General features: G+C 48.1%; 1 long non-coding RNA gene across 2 annotated transcripts in view; it reads right to left on the bottom strand.

Moving 5' to 3' along the window:
* The window catches only part of LOC144785498 (uncharacterized), a 307,055-nt gene that overhangs the window by 270,567 nt on the left and 18,020 nt on the right, over window positions 1-18,468 (bottom strand). The window contains exon 1 of one of the 2 annotated variants that reach the window (XR_013601931.1): window positions 2,460-2,593. The exons of the other annotated variant lie outside the window; for it this stretch is intronic. This is a non-coding gene — a long non-coding RNA (uncharacterized LOC144785498). Of the gene's footprint in view, window positions 1-2,459; window positions 2,594-18,468 lie in introns of those variants that run through there. 2 annotated transcript variants of the gene reach the window in all.

The following is an 18,468-nucleotide window of genomic DNA, read 5'->3' as shown; positions in this document are numbered from 1 at the left end:
GGTCCCCCAATGCTGCGTTTCTCCACATGGCCTGGAGCTGTCCTGTAATGGCGGAATTCTGGAGGGAGGTGTTTCAAAGGATAAGTGAAATACTGGAGCTCAATATGACTCCATCACCTGAAGTAGATCTCTTAGGATATGTCAAGGAGGACCAAACTGGATATCGCAAGCTACTAGATATGCTCCTATTGCTAGCGAAGTGTAGAGTCGCAATGCACTGGGAGAAACGTACCTCTCCCGTCATTATGACATAGATCCTAGACGTTACAATTTATAAAGACCAATTGACTGCTTCCTGGGAATTATTACCACTGGCATCTAGACCCAGAGATATTTAGGGACCTTTTTTGGCCTGGCTGACTGTTTTTAATTCAACTCAAGAACACGCTACCCACAAAATATTTATGGACAAAATGTAGGATTGGGTTGCCCTGAATATCTTCCAGCCCACTAACACGGTCATCATTATGCTTAAAAAGATGTATATTGAAGTCGCCCACCCAGTTGATATTGGGTGCGCCATTTTTAGTGATCATGGTGAGTTTGTCTATCTCGCTATTCAGCTCGGCTATCACTGAATTAATGTTTCCCCTGAATTCATTATTATAGCAATTAATTAAAAGCCAACCTCCTTCGATGACAGACTCTAACAAAAGCAAATGGAAATGGGTATTCAAGCAATCGAACTTCCTAACATTTATTGAAAGAGTATTAGTGATTATGGTTAAGAGTCCCCCTTTGCTGTGCCTGACACTGATGGTACTGCCACTGTCTGAAAGGAGCGATAGACAGTGACAAAAACATGCTCCTTGGCCCTTGTTTCCTGAAGACATATGATATCCTGTGTCTGTCAGAGTTTATGGCAATGCTCGTTTCCTAGCTTGGATGCAATGCCAGCCACATTCTAGGATGCTAAGCTAATCCAGTATCTGTGTGCCACATTCAGAGTGTTGGAGATTTCAAAACTCCATTGCATAACGGGGGCTAGGATGACTGATATATGAACTCCCTTATCAGGGTCAGGGCCACCTGGGCGTTGTTAGTCACTTGCTTCCAGGTCTATCATGACGGCATATGTATTATCAAAGCTCAACCCAGGAGTACTAGAGGTTCCCTCTCTACGCTTCCATAAGGGGCCTCTCCTTACCTGGCCCCTCTGTTCATTTCCATGAAGGCCACAATGATTATATAAATACTCCAATGGTAGGGGGATAATCTGAGTGCTCTTTGTAGGTGGCTTAAAAGTGTTCTAACCACATATGCATTGTTAAAATGTAACACCACACAATCACCCGAAATAGATTAAGTGGACGTGCCCAACCATCCCACTCTCCTTGCCATAATAATTTGATTGGACAATGGGCCGCCCCCTCACCCCCAAGTCAGTTAGCAGTTAGGTGACGCGAAAGCTAGAACAGACATTTGTTCATTAATTAAATTGTCGATTCATACTGGTTCTCCCTCAAAGTTGGTACGTTTGCTAAAACCAATACCAGTGGAGAAGCCGCTGGTGGAAGGTGGAGGACCTGCTGTGGATAATGATTTAGTCCCACCTTAGGACTATCTGATCTTGCTAACAACCAAGGGTCTGCCTTCTCCCCCGTCACCAGAACCGTTAAACAATTCAAAATACTTGTCACAGATAGTGGTACGGTTGCTTCTTCTGTTGTCATCTTAGAGTGTAAATTAACTTGCGAAAGCAGTATATGTGACTGTGTAGAAGGTCCAGTTACAGTACAAAGATTAGAAGGTGAGGCCAGGCCCGGGTTAGTATGTGGAAAGAGTTGGTTGAGTTGCACGGCTGGTCGGGCAGGCCCAGTGCATGGAAGCTCTGTGGGACACTCAGGAATTTTAGTAAAATAGGGTCTAGTAAAGTAGCCATCATTTTTTCTACGCTTTTCCACAAGGTGTGATCAGTCAACCGTGGCGGAGAAGTCTTGGTCAAAGTGGTCAAAGTCAAGGGTTGAGGTGTACCAGTTCCTGTGTTTACCAAGTTAGTGGCCCCCCTTGATTTTGTTGTTGAGCGGGTCTGGCAGGCTTTGGCTTCTGAACCCCACCACCCCTTTGTCTCTTAACTAGTGGTTCATTATTAAGTTCAGGGTGGGTACAAAGGTTTAGTTCCCTAATAGGTGTGTCACTAGGGGCAAGTGTAACAGTAAGAATTTCCAAAAAGGCTTCGTATTGGGTTTTCAGTAGTTGCAATGGATGAGTGGTAGTATTATCAAAACTTGTGCCCCCTAAGGAGGACTGCATCTGGGAGACAAGAGGCTCCAGTGATAAGTACCGCTCAGTTAATTTGATTTAATGCGTGAGTACACTCGCTCCCTAATTAAGAATGCATCAAGCGTGGCTACAGTCCCTCTGCTCGCTTACTCGCTTTTGCCTTTCCGCTTCACAATTTCATACTGTGGTGCAGTCTAACGAGCACTTCAGGGAAACAAATTGTATTGGCACAGTACCTTGTAAGGGCTCTAGATGTTAGAGGCGGGGCCCAGCCCAGGCTCCTCCGGGCTCTGACAGGAGTGTATTGGCCCTCCTTTAGCCCGGCCTTAGCCCAGATGTGGCTCTGATACGTCTCCGCGCCACAGGAACACAGCACGCTTAAATGCGCGATTCCAGCAGCAGGGGGGTCGGGAGACAGTGTCTTCTCCTGCAGGATTGAGGGAATTGCGTCCTCTCCCTTCTCCAGTGATTCAGGCGGTGGCGGCTGCCACAGCTGCGGGAACACGTTGCGCCTAAATGCGCGAGTCCAGCAGCAGGGCGGTTGGGAGTTGTAGTCCTCCCCTGCGGGATTGAACAGCAGCTAACTAGAAAAAATCATAGCAAAAATCTTTAGAACAGTCTTCCAGCTACCCCATAACACGTCCCCAGCAAAAATCAGGCTGGAATTCGGAATCTGCAATCAATCACAGGGCAGAATGATGTCCTTTCTAGTGAGCCGCCACAAACTGAGGATGTCAAAGGAAGGCAGCCTATGGCAATATCTATGGGCTAACCTGAATACAAAAGGATGGCTAGCGGAGTACTGCTACTTGACAAGCGGGTTAAAAATCTTATGTCTTAGTGATGTATGAGACCTACACGTGAGCCAAAACAAGTTCAAAAGGCTAGCAATAATAAGTGCAAAAAAACTCTCCTCCATGGAAGACAAGGCAAGTCTTGCAAGCAGAAGCCATGGTCGGATGACCCTAAATTCATATGATCAGTTGACTCGTCAGAGCTATTTGTTGTTTTGATCCGCGGAACACAAATTTAAACTGGTAAGATTTATGGACCAGGCAGCTAAAAAGCTAGAGGGGTGGACAAGTCGACCACCACCTCAGGCAGCTACACAGACTTCAGGACCTCCACAATAGCTGGACAAGCTTCCTTGCGGGCACTTATACACATAAAAATCTGTTGGAAAGCCCAAAACAAAACTCCTACCAAAAAAAAAAGAAAATTGTGTCTACTGCCTCCTCCAGTCAATCAGGGGGTGGCGGCTATGGTTGTCTAATAACTTCCATGGCTCCACAAATAGTTATATCTGCATTTTGATATTTGTTCATAAGATCGCTCATGACGCAGCAGCAAAATATTTTGTGATGCTGTTTGGGTTTCTATTAAAAACTGTAGGTGTGGATGTGGACATACTCTCTAAGCAAATAGTAGCATAGGAACAGAAACATCGTATAAAGAGGTACTATCCACGGCTGCCTGTGGCACCCATGGCCCAAACTTATTAAAATACAAAGTGAACACCCATTCGCCTAGATGCTCAACCCTATTTCACAGGAGAATGTTCTGCATATACTGCATATTCTTCCTTCTTGAAGTGAAAACGGTCTCATGTCCCTGGAATGGACACAACTGACAGCAATTATTGATTTATTTCTTTGTCAAATCTGTTTATTGGCATTTATATATTTAGACATTACAGCCAATGTGGCATTGCAAACATTACAGCTCTTCAACTGTGTCAAATTGTCGGTACACGAGCAGAGTCGCATGTCCGTGGGGCGCTGCAACGTTACACATAGATATCACAGAATTTAGCGTATCCACATCCATAGCTTAAGGGAGCATATGCGCTCCAGCCCTGTGTACAGAGATGATATATATATAGAACAACTGCAAAAATTAATTTGCAACAAACAGGAACAACAAACTGCGGCGTTGTCACAGAGATACATTACATTTCGCCCCCCTCCCCATCCCGGCCCCCAGCTTACCCCACCCGCTCTCCCCTCCCAAGTGCGCATGCCTCCAGCCTCCACTGCTCTCTCACCGCAGCTTTGTGTTGTGCACCAGCCTAAGCGTCAGGTGTGTTGCCCGCTTTGCACCCCACCAGTCGCCCAGTATGCCTGCCTAGTCCCCTGCCACCCTCTCACCCACGGTGCTTCCTGCTGCTTGCAGGGCGTTAAACATGTGTTCCCAGTGCTCTGCCATAGGCTCTCTACGGAGCCCTACTGTTTCCTCCCGCCTTATGGCAGTCCATTACGCCCGAGCCCACGCCTGGAGGGACAGAATCCATACCTGTACGCTAGGTGAGTCGCTCGCCTTCCACCTCCTCGTGAGGAGGCGTGCAGCCACTACCATCCCCAGGTCCAGGAAACGGGACGATACCTTGTCTTTCGGTGACCGCTTAAAATGATGTAAATGTATTCAGGCCAGTTACAAGGAATGGTGCGGCCGGTGCACCGCGTAAGTAGCTCGCTAATGTCTCTCCAGTAAGTGCCTAGCCCTGGACAGTGCCACAAAAGATGGAGAAGATCTGCATTCACCTCACCACATCTGGGACACGACGCCTCGGCCCTGTGGAAGTATTTATTTATTAAGTCGGGGGTAAGATAGGCCCTGTGAACTATGTAGACTTGGATTTGGCGGAAGCGCATATTTCTGGGGATACGCACCGGACTTTTAAGGATTTTCTCCCACTCTTTATCGGCTATCGCTCGCCCCAGGTCCTGCTCCCATTTACCACGGAGTGGGGCCAGATCCAGTTCCGTGTGCGCCCTCAAGGATGCAGCGAACCACTTAATTAGATGCCTGCCCCTACCCATGACATGTAGATATTGCACGGTCAAATGCTGCATAGGCTCCGCTGTAATATCTCCCCACTTAGCCGCCATGTGAGCCGTGAGGGAGCGGTGGATTAGGAAACCCCATGGGAGGAAGCCCATCTTCAGCGACCAGTGTCTCGTAGGGTATCAGTGCTCCATCTCTATGTAAGTCGCCTAACGTCTGGACGTCCGCTTCCTGCCATTGCTCCAGCATGTGACCCGTGAGGACCCCCTCACCTACCGGCGAGCCTTCCAGCGGCACCGTAGGTGCGAAGGGGAGCACCGTTCTTGTGAGCAGTAGTGCCCTTTGGAAGCATTTGAATGCCACCGCCAACAATAACGGAGTGGGACGCGCCGGAGCCGCTAGTGGATGGAAGAGCGCGGTGATCCGCTCCAAAGTGTTGGGCGGCTCACTCGTGGCAGTGTCCTCTCTCCCTCTGTCCGCTAACCAGCAGGCAATCCATTGGAGCTGCACCGCCAGATAATAATGCTCAAAGAAGGGAGCGGCTAATCCACTTCTGTCTGTGGGTAGGAACAGTTTCCCAAGTGCCAGGCGATGCCGGGACGCGCCCCAAATGAAGTCGCGCAGGACCTTGTTAAGCATGGAAAAAAGGAAGCAGGTATAAACAAGGGCAGATTAGCAAAATGGTACAAAAGGCGAGGGAGCATGACCATTTTGGCAAGGGCCACTCTGCCTGTGGGCGTCAGGGGGAGGAGCGTGGACCAAAAACCGGTCTGGATCTTGAGCGCCGTTACCGCTCGTCCAGCAATTATTGATTGATTTATTTATTTATTAGAAAGTTTTGTATAGCACGAACGTGACCCTTGGGTATCAGGGCGCTTCACATATACAGGTACAATACAATAGGTGGGTTAGGGATACATCTTGCATATCACAACCATTACGAGAACGAGGTAGGTAAGATTAAGGTTATGTAGTAAAATGATTAATACTGATATGTGGTGTGTTAATGTAGGATTGTACTGCGTTTTCTCATAACAATATACAATGGCGCAGTAAATTAAACTGCAACTTGCCATCGGCAAGTGCATATTCCAATATAGGTTCTGCCGGATTCTGTCTCCAAGGTTATCATATATGATATTCTATTTGCCTACAGCAGCGTTTCCCAAACTGTGGTCCGCGGACCCCCAGGGGTCCGTGACACATTCCTAGGGGGTCCGCAGGACTTGCGTGCTTACCGTCATTGTAAAAAATTAAAAACTGCCCGCAAGGCTCATAAGAGCTGTAAATGTTGGTGCAGGGGCGGCAAGACTACAATACAATCAAGCCAACCTCGAACGGACAGGAGGGCTCTTCTCCATCTGACACTGCATGTGAGTGTTTAATTAGTGTGTGTACACATTTACAATAAAAGCGCGAGCATGCTTTAAAAACGTGTCTCCTTTCATCAGCGCCTCATGTAACATAACTGGCAATGTTTCATTCAGATTGCCTAAGTGTGACATTTTAATGTGTGACATTTTCATGTGTATGTTTTTTTTTTTACGGAGCTTTTTCTCAACTAGTGACTCAAAAGGAAAGCTAGGAAAGTAGTGCTTGGTAGGGAGCCCACCACCTGTCACTTCTCAGCTGCTCTCGGCAGAGGTGAGCTGAGATCAAACGGCTTCCAGGTGTAATAAGACACTACATTTTAACGATAAGCCTTTATAGAGTAGCTTAGCCCCCTTGTTTTTATGACACTGATGCTCGTTCCGTGACCCGTAGCCATTTCATGCGCTCTCTACCTAATCCTGAGTACCTCAGGGTGGCACCTTGGCTACCTGTCCTCGTTTCCTCATGGGACAGTCCACCTTTAGTGCAGGCCTCCACCTTACGGCCTGTATCTAGTTTATTGATAGTTTAAAACCAGTAGGCAGTGTTTTGAAGGACTCATGACATTGTTCTTCTTGAGGCCTAAATGGAAAGTTTTGTGCAAGATGACCACGGTACCAGGGTATGGAACATTACAATTTTCCTAATTTCAGTGTAATTTTGAATGATATTCAAAGACTATCAGTGACACTTATTTGTGAGCAAAAATCAAGCAATCATAGACTATCACAAGTACTTACCAACATTAAACAGCAACAGTGAGAGTTCCTGGCGCTGGACTCTGCCGTAGAGAGCTCAAATGCCGTCTGAGAGCTTGTGCCTTTACAACGAGTAAGTCTGATTCCTGAGGTGGGTGCGTGTGACGTCATCTGATTAGCGCAGCCTCAGGTTAGAATAGAGCCAGTAGCTGTCATATTTACAGGCTGCTTTTCATTGGTGCCAGATCATTAGATTAAGCACACAAAGTCACAGCGCTGCTATGTTTTCGAGCTTTCACTCCATATCGTCCATCGAGCCTCCTGGCCGGCTTCAGCAGGCAGCAAGCTGATCGTGTGGAAGGGGTGCTAATGTGTCTCTATGCATTTTAGTGCTGTGATACCGACCACCACACTAAAGTGCATTAGTCTAACTCCTGATGCGTGGTACTTGACAGGGCTGATGTAAGTGAACGTGGATGCTATAAAAATCCAGGCTTTTTCTAAAATTGCATCTGAATAAACACAGTTAGGAGGGTTTTGTGATCTACCTCCTGCCCTGCCCCAGCTCTACTGCAAATTAAATAAAACACTTGACTTCAAGGGGCTGTTCGCACATTTTTATTTAGCTCGCTATGGGTTACTTACTCAGTCAGTGAGGTAGCTTTGCCATTCCATGAAATGAATGCTGCTCCTTGAATAGGCACACTGCTAATGCCAAGTGCTTGGTCTGCCAGTAATTCAGTAAGAAGTGCCTCATGTTAGGACTAGAGAACTGTCACCGGATTTACTAATCTGCATTACTTTTTCGAATTTACGACTACACAAATGATCTTTCAATAACTTAGCGCGCTGCAATACAGAATCAGTGTCTATTCTCAGGGAGATGAAAGTGCGTAATTGCTGGCGTGGCTCCTCACCTACAGCACCTGAGTAAGATTATGTTGATTTTTGTATCTGTGGCTTCTGCATTGGAAAGGCACATGTGTATAGGTTACCGTTACTTTGCAGGTGGGTAAACATAGATGCAGCCTGGATCAGCAGAAGGATTTTCCCGCTGCTGTCCGATTGCTCACTTTACATATCATGCTCTTCCAAATAAAACCAAACATTGAAAAGTTAGTCGCCGAGATGCAGCACCATCCTTCCCATTAAAATGTTTTGATTTTTGCATATTTTTCAATACAAAAGAATAAAAGCTTTAGTAATGCAAGTATTTGTTTGATGTGTAGTTGTTTGCGTATTTTTTGCGAATTACTGTTTTAATTTTATGAAATTTAATTTGTACAAATTGCTTGGGGGTCCCCGACTTCCAGGAGTGATTCAGTGGGGGTCCTCAGGAGTCAAAAGTTTGGGAACCACTGGCCTACAGTACTGTAAATTGAAGTACACTAACAAAAGGACCAATAGTCTTTAACTGTGTCTTTCTCCTCCCGGTTCTGGATAAGTATAACGCCTCTAGTTATTCCCAGTGTGATTAGAGACTTTCTCTTTACTTCCCTTTGTTGTTCTGCTTTGGCACAACAATGTCGTGGCGGCGGTGAAGTCTCTTCTCATCTACAAGAGGAACTTACTCATTAGGAACATTTTTGCTTCCCTCTTAAATGTTGCAGTGTTCGTAATTTACCTAACATTTGGAGGGAGTGAGTTCCAGATTCTAGGAGCTGCCCCTGAAAAAGCTCTGTCGTATGTTTTCTTCTTCCGGAAGATGGGTGGTCTCAGCAGCAGTTCCTTGGCACTCCTGGCCGGTCTGTCTCCTCCTGATAACTCTATTTTCTGGGCCAGGTATCTTGGTGTTTTGTAGTGAAGCGCTTTGTGGGTGATACATGCCATTTTAAGTTGGATTCTCGCTTCATATGGTAGCCAATTTAGAGCTTTCAGGTGTGGCGTGATATGATCGAATTTCCTAGATCCAGTGATGAGCCTTGCAGCAGTATTGAGACAAGCTTTTAGCGGTGCCGTGGAAATTTTTGGTAGACCTGCTAAGGTAGTGCAACCATATTCAATCCTTGAGATAAATAAGGATTGTACTGCCATTTTGAGATCTGCTGTAGAGATGAATGGTTTCACTTTCCTAAGATAGTTCAGGTGAAAGCGTGCATTTTTTGCCATAGATTTGATATGGGTTCTCATGTCAAGGTTCTTGTCTAATGTGATTCCTAAGGATTTTGCTGAGTCCACTAGAGTGGAAGTGCAGTTTAGTGCTGTGATCAATTTTGTCCATTCTTTCACTTCCGTGTGGTTCTTAGGTGGAGAGATTAGAAGGAACTCCATTTTTTGTACAATTAGTTTTAGATGATTGCTGGACAACCAGTTTAATGACTTTTTTAAGGCCTCGTTCATTAACATGATATCTTCCAGGGAAGCAATCTTGATGTATATCTGTGTGTCGTCTGCGTACATATGATAAAGTATGTTTGCGTCTTTAAGAATTTCTGTCATAGGCTCGACATAGAGGTTGAAGAGAGAAGGAGATAGTGTAGACCCTTGAGGAACTCCGATCACATTAGGACAAGTTGGAGATAGTGTCTGGTTGACCAAAAATCTTTGAGTTCTGTTCTGCAGGAAGGATTCAAACCATTTCAGTACATTTCCCGATATTCCCATCCTGTTATGTAGCCTGTTTCGTAATTTTTCATGATTTACCGTGTCGAATGCAGCGGACAGGTCCAGAAGTACTAGTAGACATGTTCTATTCTGATCAAGGGCCTGTAATGCATCGTCGACAATATGCAGGATTGCTGTTTCTGTGCTGTGGCCTGTTCTAACTCCAGATTGGCAGTCGTCTAGCAGTGTGAAATTTGATATGTGTTGGCTCAGTTGGTTTTGTACACATTTCTCGATTAATTTGGCCAGTACTGGAATATTGGTAACCGGGCGAAAGTTATTAGGGTCTGCTGGGTCTGCTGTAAGTTTTTTGATGATGGGGACCACTTTGCCTGTTTTTAAGCAATCCGGGAGTATCCCTTGTGATAGTGAGGCATTTATTATTCAGGTCCATATCGGGATGAGGATGTGGTTGATTTTTTGTAGACATTTGGCAGGTAGAGGGTCATTATATTGGTTATTTGGTTTGATATCCGATAATGTTTTGGCTATCGTATTCTGATCGTAAAGCTTGAAGTAATCCCAATGCGCTTTGTTTTTCGCCTCGTCTTGTTTAATTGCTGGGATGGGGTTCATCAGACTGTGCGATTTGTCAGGTACGTTGTCCGCTCCCAGCTTAAGCTCTATTTCCAATTTGTTGGCTTTGTTGGTGAAGAAGGTTGAAAATTCTTCGCAGTTCAGCTGAGTTTTAGTGGTTTCTTGGGCTGTTTTGGCTAATTTATTGGAGTGTTGCTTTAAAATCTCGAAAAGCTTCCTTGGTCGGTTTTTAGCGTTATCTAGTTCTGATCTAATATATTCTTTTTTAGAATTGAGGATCTTTTTGCTGTATTCATTTCTAATTTTTCTGAGTGATTTCAGTTCTGGTGTAGTAGGGTGTTGTCTCCATTTCCTTTCAGCTAGTCTTAATTTCCGCCTATCATCATTCAATGCCCCATTGAACCAAGGGTTTTTGTCCTTTTCTGAGATCCTTTTCAGTTTTAGTGGCATGGCAGTGTTGACTATGTTAGATATTGTTGTAGTATAATGATCCGTTAGGTCATTCACATTCTGCAAATTGTCGGGCGGGTTCAGACCTTTCTTACAACTTTCTACTAGACTTTCAATATTCGCGTCCTTGTTGTCCCGGGTCCACTTTTTGCGTTTAATAGGCTGGGTGGTCTTATTCCTTTTCAAAGTGGGTATTAGAAAGGTTATTGCATGGTGACCTGACCAGTCACATTGCATAACTGAGTGGATCACTATGTTCTTGTTTTTTGATATTATCCAATCCAGTGTTGCTCCTTTTGCGTGTGTCAGCTGTGTGCAGGCTTGGGTAAGATTTAACTCAGATAAAAAGTCTTTAAGAACATTGATCTGTTTGTCTTTCTTGTCGTCCCAGTGTAAGTTAAAGTCGCCCAGGAATATGTCGTTAGATTGGGTGTTCGAATTTTCCGTGATGATCTCCATTAACTGATCTATGAAAGTGGCATTATTTCCAGGAGGATGGTATAGGGCATGTAAGTTACATCTTTGAAATTCTGTGGAACGTATATTTAAGCCAAGGTATTCACAAGGTTCGAGGGAGTCGCTTTGATTTAGGTTGATTTCTATGTCCGATCTATGTATGCAGGCTATACCACCTCCAATCTTTTTTTGTCTGTCTAGTCTCACTATGTTATATTGAGGGGGAACTAGAAGATCCATGACTGTAGACGATGAATCCGACAGCCATGTCTCTGTTAGGATTGCAAGGTCGATTTCCTGGCTTATAATGAGGGCTGCGATGTCTGAGGCATGTTTTACTGTTGATCTACAGTTGAGCAGTAGGCATTTCAGAGGTTTTCTAGTGTTACTAGAGTCCTGTTCTGGCAAGTCTGTAGATAATTGGACTTGTTGTAAATTGTTAAGGTTAGGTTTCCTTTCTTTATGTCTGGATGTTCTATTAGCATCAATCGGAACTGTTCTTATTTCTTCCCCTCTACTATGTTCTGGAGGCTCATATGTCCGGAGTAGGGCTAGGGTTTCATCTACTGTTAAATAACTAGGACTCCTATCTGGGCGGTTTTGCCTATTTAGTGATGGCATGGCTATCTGCTTCCTTTTTTCTTGGGAATTATGCAAAACTTCTTGGATGTGTTCTATTTTGGAGTGCGTGCTTAGCGAGAGTTCCAGAATCTTTTCCATTGTTTTCCATGTGCTAAGGATGTCCTGTGATATACTGTAAATTTGTGCCTGTAAACCTTTGATAACGCTTGGTGTCTGAGGCGACGTATTAGGGGTGCTTATCCTCTCAATTCTGTATTCCCTGTTTGTGGTTTCGGTATTCTCCGTAATGTTTTCCAGTATCGATGATCTTTGTGTCAGTATGGGTGTTTCAGTTCCCTCTTCATGCAGACTGTAACGTCCTGAACGTCTCAGGATCGGTAAACAACACGTTAATGAGGACGCAACCACTTGTGTATGCTTAGATACTTTAATAAAGGCTTCAAAAGAATACAAAGAGTAACCAAAAGATATAGTCACTGGAGGTCTCCAGTCCATCTACGTTACCAGCCCACAGCACGGATGATGGTCTTCACCGTCCTCTGCAAATACACCGATCCCGGCGTATGCCAACAGAGGACAGGAAACGAAATGGCCGGCAATGCCACTCGGTATGCTGTGCGAGGCTCGAAGAGTGATGGGGGGGAAACGAGGAGACAGGGAAACACCCAGCCGGGGTCTCTACCTGAAGGGAGCAGCCGCTCAACCTCTTCCTCGGACTGCACCGGGACGCGGAGTCACCTCCGGGTGATGCGTCACCGATACCCAAATCACAACAAGGGGACAGAACCGAGAGCAGCAGCTCGATCGATCCTATGGACGCCCAAGCCTGTAACGCGGCAAACACCTCCTGGTGTGCGTTACAGCTGGTAGTCCTTGTATCTCGTGTCTGGCTGGGAGCTACGACTCCTACCAGCTCAAACACCCAAGCGCCTTGACTCAGCCGAGTCAGAGCGGAGCTCAATGGTTGTCCGGTAGAGCTTCCGGGTCAGTAACAGGTTGCAGTTGGACAAGACACGGCCCAGGGAGTAACGACTCAACCTACCTCCGTTCTTGTCTGTCTGGAGCACCTCTCCGGAACGCTGCCCTTCACGAAGCAGGTACGTCGGTGAAAACACAATATCCGACAGCGTTGTACCTCCAGGTTCCTCCCTTTATAGGGCGTGTCTTCCTTGAGTTTATGTAACGTTTCTCCCGATTACATAAGGGCGTGGTTTCCTTGAGTTATGTAACGGCTCTCCCGATTACATAAGGGCGTGGTTTCTTTGAGTTATGTAACGGCTCTCCGATTTACATAACCTCTCAACCGCTAAGCATCCTGGGAGATGTAGTCCGTTTCCGCTGGTTACCGTTTCCTCCTCTCGCATGTCAGGAATCCTTGACAGTACATCCTCCCTCTCAGCGGCTCCCCACGGGGCCAGCACTGGCAGGAAAACGTCGATGGAACAAGGAAACCAAGCGCGGAGCATGAACCCCTTCAGCCGGTTCCCATGATTGCTCCTCCGGGCCATAGCCTTTCCACGCAACCAGGTACCACAGCTTCCCCTTGCGCCATTTGGACGCCAGTATGCCCGACACCTCATACTCCACCTCCGACTCCACGCATACCGGCCTAGGTGTCCCAGACGGCTTGGAGGGTGCTGGTTTGAGCAGTGATATATGAAAGACAGGGTGTATCCGCAACGACTGGGGCAAACACACCTTTACGTTCACTGGACCCACACACTTGGTAATTCGATAGGGGCCCATGTACTTGGGATGGAACACACTGTTCTTTCGAAACCTCATGTTCCTTGTGGATATCCAGACGTAGTCTCCAGTGCGGTACAGCGGCCCGGGCCTTCTCTTCCTGTCTGCCGCAGCCTTGTATCTTCTCTTGGCCTCGATCAGGACAGCCCTTGAGCGCATCAACGTGTCTTTAATGTGTGCCACCCTGTCCGCTGTGGCGGGAATCCTGTCCTCTCTGAACGGATGTAGAAACGGCAAGAACCTGGGATGGTGGCCATAGTTGCTATAGAACGGAGATGACTGTGTGGAGCTGTGAGTGGCGTTGTTGTAGGCCATTTCTGCAACCCATAGTAAGTCGACCCATTCTTCCCTGCCCTGGTCTACAAAACACCGTAGATACTGTTTGAGCGTTTGGTTCAGGCGCTCGGTTTGGCCGTCCGTTTGTGGGTGGTAGCTGGTGGACAGGGCGGTCTTGACGTGCAACGCAGTGCACCATGTCTTCCAGAATAGTGCAGTAAACTGCGACCCCCGGTCCGACACGATCACCCCAGGTAATCCATGCAGTCGTACCACATTCTTAAGGAGTAGTGACGCCAATTCCCCGGCCGTAGGGACTCTCTTGCAGGGGATGAAGTGCCCCATCTTTGTCAAGTAGTCCACCACCACCAGTATCGCCGTCATCCCCTGGTCTGCCGGTAGGCCCACCACGAAGTCCAGTGATATGCTATCCCATGGTCTATCCGGGGTCGGAAGTGGATGTAAGAGCCCTTGGGTTCGGCCATGATCGGCCTTCATGGTAGCACACGTAGAACACTCCTGTCCCCACCTCCTGACATCCACTCTCATGGTTGGCCACCAGAAATGCCGTCCCATGCTAGCCACCGTCTTTTCAAAGCCCAAATGACCTGCGCATGGAGAGTCGTGGCACCATATGAATGCTTGTTTCCTTAGCCTAGGCGTGGGTATCAACAGGCACCTGCCCTTCAGGGGTATCCCGTCCTTCAGCTGCCATTCTCTGTGACTGAGGAGCCACCTCCGCCATGCAAATGACCTGATCCCTCTCCTTATTCCCCTCAGGAACGTGTCCGGCTGGATCACCCCCAATATCATTCTCGGGGAAATGATGGAATGCTCGTTCGCAGGCAATGGTTCCTTAACTGCTGATTGACGTGACAGGGCGTCTGCCTTCCTGTTTTCCGTCCCAGGCCGATATGTGATGCGGAAGTTGAACCCCGCAAAGAAGATCATCCACCTCAACTGCCTGGGAGACAGGTGTCTTGTGGCCGTCATGAACTGTAGGTTCCTATGGTCCGTATACACCGAAACCACATGTCGTGCCCCCATCAACCAATGCCTCCATTCGGTGAAGGCGTCCTTGATTGCGAGAAGCTCCTTCTCTGCAATGTGGTAATTGCGTTCGGCGTCGTTGAGCTTGCGGGACATGTATGCAACGGGATGAAGCACCCCTGTGTCGTGGTTGCGTTGGGACAGAATAGCCCCCAGTGCCACATCCGAAGCGTCCGCTTCCACCACGTAGGGGAGATCCGGATCGGGGTGAGCCAACACCGGTGCTTTACCAAAGGCGCTTTTCAGGGCCTCAAATGCTGCGTTCGCTTCAGGGGACCAGACAAACTCTTTAGACTTCCTCAGTAGCTGAGTGATTGGGGCCACCAATCCCGAAAATCCATCAATAAACCGCCTGTAAAAGTTGGCGAACCCAATGAAACTTTGGACGTCTTTCACGCTTTGAGGCACCGGCCACTCTTTCACTGCCTTGATCTTGCGTTCCGCCATCTCCTGACCCTCCGGACTCAGCATCACTCCGAGGAACTCCACCGATGTGACGTGGAAGTCACACTTGCTGAGTTTACAAAACAGCATATTCTCCCTGAGTTTTTGGAGCACTGCTTTGACGTGGTGTACGTGCTCCTCCACACTGGACGAATAGATGAGGATGTCGTCGATATATACAACCACGTATATATCCAACACCTCCCTGAATACCTCATTCAGAAAGTACTGAAAGGCAGCCGGGGCGTTGCACAGTCCGAACGGCATGACGAGGTACTCAAATAGGCCGAACCTGGTCTTAAAGGCGGTCTTCCACTCGTCTCCGTCTCTCATGCGCACCAGATGGTATGCCCCTTTCAGATCCAACTTGGTGTAGATACGTGCTTTCTTGACTTGTTCCAGAAGTACACTGATGAGGGGTAAGGGGTACCTGTTTTTTATTGTTATCGCATTTAACGCCCTAAAGTCCACACAGGCCCTCAGCTCCCCATTGGCCTTCGGGATGAAGAAGAGCGGCGAGGCGGCCGGAGATTTGGACGGAGTTTATCCAGATACCCCCGGAGATGCACGTTTTCAGGCTCTGTCAGGGCATACAGCCTGCCACTGGGAACGCTGGCCCCCGGCACCAGGTCGATCTGGCAGTCAAACTGTCTATGTGGCGGTAGCACTTCGGCCTTCACCTCATCAAACACGTCCTCGAAACTGTGATAAGCTTGGGGGAGAGCCACATCTTTCTCTGCCGCTGTAGCCACCGTCTGACTCCCGCTATTTCCTGCGTCCATGGGTTCCGGTCGTATGCCACAATGCAGGGTGCAATATGGTGACGTCATTTCGATGCGATGCGTTGGCCAATCCACCGAGGGGTTGTGTTTCTGTAGCCACGGCAATCCCAATATGACCCCGTATTGGGGTGCTCGGATGATGTTAAAATCAATGTTTTCCAAATGGTTCCTCCCATATTTCACCGGGATGGCCCCCGTGTGCTGCCCGATGGGCCCTGTCACCAATCGCCTTCCGTCCACTGCATAGACGTCTTCGGGTACTGCTTTGGGAATAAGCACTAGTCCTAGCCTGCATGCCTCGTTGTAGTCCATAAACATGCCCGTGGCCCCTGAATCCACCATGGCCACAACGGGTATCCACTGGTCGTGCACTCCCACGTGCACTGTGAGAAACAGGTGTTGTTGCCCTTTGGTGACCGAGTTGGAAAGAGAAGGGATGGATGAGTGACTCCGAGATGCCCCTTCATTGGTCTGGGAGTCCTCTAGTTTTCCGCCGGTACGTCCACTACGGCTGTTACCGACCGGGTGGTCCGATAACGTGACGTCTTCGGCTTGGCAGGGCATTCACGTATGTAGTGGCCTTTTTTGCCACAATATAGGCACAATCCTTGTTTACGGCGTGATTCTTTCTCTGTGGCTGTGAGACTCGCTCGTATAGCGCCAATGTCCATGGGTTCCCCCTTGGCTGTGGTGGATGTTTCAGGACTTCCCACCGTCACATACGATGGAAGGGCCTTTCCTTTTCTCCCCTTTCTTTCGCTTAGCCTATGGTCCAACCGTAAGACGAGGTTGATAAGGCCTTCACATGTCTTGGGTTGAGGGTCAATATGAGCCACGGCGTCCTTGAGCTCATCGCACAGCCCTTGATGGAAGAGCGCCGTTTGTTTGGCAACAGGCCACTTGGTTTCCGCAACCAACCTACGGAACGCGTTGAGATATTGTACCAGGTCGTTGGATCCCTGTCTTAACTCAAGCATTTCCCGGTCCGCCGTGTACGAGTCAGCCCTTCGGTCAAAAACCTTCAGGAATTCTTCGCGGAAGGCACCCCAATCACACAAGATGGGGTCGTCCCTGCTCACCAGAGGTACGGCCCACTGTGCCGCGTTTCCAGCCAAGTAAGAAATAAGGAAAGCCACCCGAGACTGACTCGTGGGGAACGCCTTCGGTTTGCACGACAGATGCAGTGCCACTTGAGTGAGGAATACCTGCACTGTGTTGGGGTCCCCATTGTATCTTTCCGGTGCTGCCAAGGGTACGGCGACCGGCATTTCCACCACTACCGCAGGGTTTTGGTTCGTGAGGGAGGAGCTGGGCGTGAGCGGGTCCAACTGTATAGCATCCAGTCTGGCCTTAACATCGGCTGTTTCTTGTCTAGATGCTGCCAATTCAACTTGCACGGCCGCCAATGCAGCCAGCACATCATCAAGGGTTGCCATGTCTGTTTATCGACCAGGAGACAGTTAGTGTAGAGAAAGGTCGGATATTTTGTAACGTCCTGAACGTCTCAGGATCGGTAAACAACACGTTAATGAGGACGCAACCACTTGTGTATGCTTAGATACTTTAATAAAGGCTTCAAAAGAATACAAAGAGTAACCAAAAGATATAGTCACTGGAGGTCTCCAGTCCATCTACGTTACCAGCCCACAGCACGGATGATGGTCTTCACCGTCCTCTGCAAATACACCGATCCCGGCGTATGCCAACAGAGGACAGGAAACGAAATGGCCGGCAATGCCACTCGGTATGCTGTGCGAGGCTCGAAGAGTGATGGGGGGGAAACGAGGAGACAGGGAAACACCCAGCCGGGGTCTCTACCTGAAGGGAGCAGCCGCTCAACCTCTTCCTCGGACTGCACCGGGACGCGGAGTCACCTCCGGGTGATGCGTCACCGATACCCAAATCACAACAAGGGGACAGAACCGAGAGCAGCAGCTCGATCGATCCTATGGACGCCCAAGCCTGTAACGCGGCAAACACCTCCTGGTGTGCGTTACAGCTGGTAGTCCTTGTATCTCGTGTCTGGCTGGGAGCTACGACTCCTACCAGCTCAAACACCCAAGCGCCTTGACTCAGCCGAGTCAGAGCGGAGCTCAATGGTTGTCCGGTAGAGCTTCCGGGTCAGTAACAGGTTGCAGTTGGACAAGACACGGCCCAGGGAGTAACGACTCAACCTACCTCCGTTCTTGTCTGTCTGGAGCACCTCTCCGGAACGCTGCCCTTCACGAAGCAGGTACGTCGGTGAAAACACAATATCCGACAGCGTTGTACCTCCAGGTTCCTCCCTTTATAGGGCGTGTCTTCCTTGAGTTTATGTAACGTTTCTCCCGATTACATAAGGGCGTGGTTTCCTTGAGTTATGTAACGGCTCTCCCGATTACATAAGGGCGTGGTTTCTTTGAGTTATGTAACGGCTCTCCGATTTACATAACCTCTCAACCGCTAAGCATCCTGGGAGATGTAGT

This window comes from Lissotriton helveticus, chromosome 10 (genome assembly GCF_964261635.1).
Source record: "Lissotriton helveticus chromosome 10, aLisHel1.1, whole genome shotgun sequence".
Lineage (NCBI taxonomy): Eukaryota > Metazoa > Chordata > Amphibia > Caudata > Salamandridae > Lissotriton > Lissotriton helveticus.
Note: the sequence above shows the minus strand (reverse complement) of the source record. Positions and strands in the feature narration are given on the sequence as shown.